The 5,440-nt window shown below is 28.3% G+C and overlaps 1 protein-coding gene across 1 annotated transcript in view; it reads left to right on the plus strand.

The window, feature by feature from the left end:
- The first annotated feature begins 5,147 nt into the window (after positions 1-5,147).
- Positions 5,148-5,440, plus strand: part of LOAG_07143 (hypothetical protein) — a 16,059-nt gene continuing 15,766 nt past the window's right edge. Inside the window, exon 1 of the mRNA XM_020447351.1 lies at positions 5,148-5,234. The gene's annotated coding sequence lies outside the window, so the exon portion shown is untranslated. The remainder of the gene's footprint in view (positions 5,235-5,440) is intronic.

Genomic DNA, 5,440 nt, shown 5'->3' on the forward strand with positions numbered 1-5,440 from the left:
TGTATGTATGTGTATGTGCGTATATGTGTGTGTATGCATGTGCGTGTGTGTGTGTGAGTATGTACGTGTATGTGTGTGTGTATATATGTATATATATATCTGTATATGTTGAATCATGTTAACCTCTCTTTGCCTTTGTTCATTGAGAAGCTTATATTTGACGATTTTTCCTTCCTTGGTCATAATTTATTTCGTTAGTTAAAAGAGATTGAGAGGGAAGGAGGAAGAGAGGGAGAGAGGGAGAGAGAGAGAGAGAGAAAGAAATTTTTATTCATCGTAACATCTGTACTTCTTCCTTTCAACGATAACCGCTATTCATTCTTTCCTTTCTGATTTCTTTTTTCCTTTTTTTTTTCTTTTTTTTTTTGAAGGAAGATTTATCAAAAAATTTCTATAAACTTTCATTGATTTTCAGCAAGTTTCATTATGTTTCGTATTCTTCTTTTGTCTTCCTTTTCCTTTTTTCTTTTCCTTTTCCTTTTTTTCTTTTGTGTGTATGTGTTTGCGTGTAAATATATATATATATGTGTAAAAAAAAAAAAATAAAACAATCAAAAATTGAAAAATTTAATTTAAAAGAGAAAAACGAAATACAAATTGTAAATGTGATGTGATTTATTTGACTATGAATAATATAAATTTTATTATTTTATCCAAATTATTTTTATAGGAAAAAAATTTTTTTTCTTAATGACAATTTCTCATTTAAAGCATGCAAACTATGAGGATGATACTTGAAGGTTTCATTTGTAATTTTAATTACCAATTCTTTTTTCTTTTTCCAATAATTAATCTTAATGTTAGGATTTGTTTGTCATTGTTTACTTCCATTTATTTCATAACGAACTGAATACTAATCAATTTTGAGGATATGTAAAGATTGAATCAAATATACATATGGTGTATGGGAAGCATCAACAAGTTGAACTTTCCACGATAATATCAGCTTGAGCTAAATGTTAAGAAATATTGTAAATAGATGTTTATGGTTTACTTGGATGATATTTAGTTTAAGTATGGTCAATATTAGGAGAAGGGGAGGGAAAGTGAGTAGCCGGCCGGATGTGAGGATCATAATAAGCCACAAATATCGAGAAATGCTGGACATTTTAGCTTACCATCAAGAAGTAATTCTCGATGCTGGACATTTTAGCTTACCATCTAGAAGTAATTCTTGATGCTTGACATTTTAGCTTACCATCAAGAAGTAATTTGCATAGAATATTTTCATAATTTTGTGGGATTTATCACACTTTTATTTCACCATTTTTTTATTTTTGTGGTATTTGTAAATTGAAAGGAAAGAAAAATGAAATCAATAAGCAAATATTCTAAAAGTTTTATTCGTTTATTTACTTGTTTGTATGTTTTTTTCTTCGATCACAATAATAATAATTATTATTGTTATAAAAAATACAGGAAAAAGGTAAATAAATTTACATCTTTATTAATTTAATTGAAATAAATAATATTTCCTAACTTATGAATCATTACGAAATCATTGAATTTTCCTTGTCATCAAATTGTGGTGAATCATTTTGCGAAAGAATTCACAAATTTTATACAAATTTCATGTTAGCTTTCCGGTTCAGAGCTAATATACATTTATCCATTTCTAAAGGTTATTAAATTTTTAAACTTTCAGGAAAAATTTCGTCTATTTTAAAATGAGAAAATGTATGATATTATCATCATATGTTAAAATAAAAAAATTTCATTTACCAAGAAGCTAACATACACATTTTGAATATGCTAACCTGAAAGGCATTTTCATTGATATCATTTTTGGAATGATGCATGAGTGTGAATCATTTGAAAGATGAATGCATAAGCGCCTATGATGGATAGAGGAATTGATTTTGATGTATGATTAGCAGCATTATTTAAAAAAAAAAAAAAAAAGGAAAAACTGAACAATTAGGCTAACATTCACTTCAGTTACTTTTATCTTTATTATGTAAATATCTGTAACCGTTAATGCTCTTAATTTATGTAAACTTAATTAAAATTCAAATTGCAACATGAAAAAAAAAAAAAAAGATAAGGTCATTGTATATGGTTATTTTTTTTTTTCGTGTATCGTTTAATCATATGGTTAGATTACGCATGCTTCCATATTGAACTAAATTTAATTGAATTCACTATGTAGTATGTCATATTTCAAATGACATGTCCAGCGTGTATAGTCTGTTCAAGTGTTCCATGTATCATCTCTCTACATCATTAATGTCACCATTTGAAATTATGCTCTATCAAAATTAGTTGAGTAATCCAGTTTTGGTCACAAAATCTCCGGAACTATCATCGACTTCACACCATTTCCTACCGTGACATATTGTTTGAATGAACTTTACATTATTATTTCTCGGCCTTGAAATTGTCATTTTCAACTCCAACATCATTCTCCAAAGGAAAGTAAAGGAGTAGATAGCTTTTCATTTCTATATTGAAAAAAAAAAATTAATTTATTTGAAATTAGCTACGTTTTCATGTTTAAGAAGCCAACCATTTTTGCTATCCTCATTAATCGATATCTATTCCAGGCTACTAAATTGACCATTTTATTTTTTATTTCAGGTCATTAAATTGACCAATCTGTTTATTTCTATGCATATTCGTTTCCAGAATTTAACGGGTTAGTGTAGAGGAAAGGAAGAGAGAAAAAAAAAAGTGATATAATTGTCAAATGCACAATTTAGGTTCTATTCCCGAAGGATGACTGCACTGAAATCGTTTTTGCTTTAAGAAATCTTTTGCCTTAGCATAATTGTTGATCGGACAACATTTTGCACAATCATATTGTGCTTATGATAATATTTTAGTAATGCAATCATCCAATCCTTCTAATTTTTTTTTTTTCTGACAAAAATTTTTTTATACTGATGATAATCTTTGACCATCGAAAAATTTACATATTTATCAGTATTGTTGAAAATCTTAAAGAAATGCTTGGATAATATTTTATGATATTTTTTAATTGCATTCATAATTTTTCATCGAAATCTCACATAACCATTCATGATAACAAGTAATGTATTCAAGTTTGATAATAATTATAATAGGGAGAAAAATGAAAAAAAGAAGTTATCAAACATTTTTATCAGTACTGTACTGATATCAGTTCATATTTTTCCTTGTTTTTTCCTTCTTTTTTTTTTTTCCTTCTCTTTGGTACATTAATTAACTTGAATCTTAATTTTTCTCCTAACCACTAGCTGTCTTTTTTTTTTCCTTACCCCCCCCCCCCCTCTTCCCATCACTTTTCCTTGCATTCCTTTCTTTTCCATCCCCGCCCAGCCTGTCACCCGGTTAAAATATACTACTATTAGCTGAATTTTTTTATTCTCCTACTCCTTACTCTCTCCTCCATTCCTCACTAAATTCCTATTCATCCCAAAAATTCATTTCATCTCATTTTTCGCAATCATCCATCAAAACATCACCATCATTCTTTTCATCTTTCTTTCACTTCAATCTCTTTTCCTAACATTTGTCTATTCTTCCTTTTCTCTTCTTTTCTCCTTTTTTCTTTTTTTTTTTTCATAAAAAAGATTTTCCCTCCGATAAATTGTCGTATTTTGTAAGTAATGCTAAAAGTTAGAAGTGGACAAGGAAAAAAAGAAATGAAAGAGAGGAAGTGATAAAGAAGAAGTTATAATAAGATGGCTTAACAACATCTCAATTGTCCATTTTCCATCCTTTTTTCCTTAAATTTCTCATAATTTCCCTTTCCAACTCTCGTATCATTTTTTTTTTCTCAACTGATCTTATAAAATTGATTAAAAAAAGAAAAAAGAAAAAATGAGATGTATTACTTTTGGGTACTTTCTAAGCGTAATCATTTTTTAAGTTTTAATTAATTTATCAAATATTGATGTTATCAGATAGGAATGCTTCAACTTGCAATCAGTAAAAGTACTGGAGAAAAGAAAGTTCGAAGTGGAATTTGTGATTTACTGATAGTGTAAAAGCAATGATATGTGAATGAATATTTGATAATTTATGATGTTTATAAGGTATTTTAAACTTTGTTAATAATAATACATCTACGTTCATTAATAATTAATAATACTTCTACTTTCAACCATTTTTTCTGCCTTGTTTTTTTGAGATTAAGTTTTTCCTTTTTAATTTTGCGATTAAGATTAAATCTAAACTTCGGGATTAAATTAGAAAGTTAAATGTATCATAGATTAAAGATTTAAATTTAACTTCAATTCTTTCGATTAAAATAAATTCTAAATTCATATTTAACAAAATTATCTTTTTCTTCCTTCATATTTTTATATAAAGGAATATTTTCTCATAGTACTTTATCATTCTCATACTATCATTTTAAGAATCTTATTGTTATAGCAATTTAAAATCGAATTAATGACTTCCTCATTTGTTAAATAAATATTCCCTTAGCTTATTTGTTGCTGTTTAAATTTATTGAATATTTTATCCCTTCCGATAATGTATATATCATAAGAAATGCCATTAGAATATTTGAGTAGTTTGTTTGTTGGGCAAAATATCCTCAATAATTAGCTGGGTAAATAACAAACCAAAGGTAAGAGATACTTCCCATATATGGTATGGATATAGGAAAAGATTTGAAGTAAAGAATTGGTTGAATCGTTTAGTACTATTTATTGGCAACATAATGCAAGAATGTGTGTAATATGCCTCATACCCGGCACCAATGTCATCGTCTATCGGTCGACGCCAGTGTTCCTCATGGTGCTTCCATTTTTCGCGGCCCTAAAGTGTTACTGATATGCGGCCTACTGATTTTCATCCATGTGTACTACTATAGTTGCTGAAATTTCTACTAATTTGAGGTGTCTTTTCCTCTTTTTCTTTCCTCTTTTAGATTACAAGTTACTAAATGAAAATGTCAGATTAGAACGAACGTAACATAATTAATGGACAAATACAAAAAATAGAATATTTTCTTGTAACTTCTATATATATATATATGTATATGACTTTGTCTTTATTTCCATCCAAGACTGCAACTTTTTTCACCTTTTTTTAACTTATAATTAATCATGAATAACAATGGAAGATGTGAATCCATGTAATCGAGGACATAACATGGTTAAATGACGAGTAAATGTATGCGGTTAATTGTCGTTTCCAATGCTTGATCAACAATCGGATTTCAGATCAGAGCCATTCGATCAAGCCGGAAGCAAGGAACGAATGGTCCAATGGCTGGTACGACGTCGGAGATCTCTTATCTGCAAGTTCGTAATGAGAACATTTGTCAAGTCATTATTCTTTTTAACAGATTATAAATATAAATTGTCAAGACTATTGGTTCCCGATCTTTTATTAATCAGGGACACTTTGACTTTTTTATTTATAGCATAGACCACCAGGTTCAAAAGTAATAAGTTTCGTTAGTTTTAAAATAAATATTTAGTGTATTAGTAAGCTTGAAGTAACATTA

The sequence above is a fragment of the Loa loa genome (assembly GCF_000183805.2).
Source record: "Loa loa unplaced genomic scaffold supercont3.514, whole genome shotgun sequence".
In the NCBI taxonomy this organism is placed as follows: Eukaryota; Metazoa; Nematoda; class Chromadorea; order Rhabditida; family Onchocercidae; genus Loa; species Loa loa.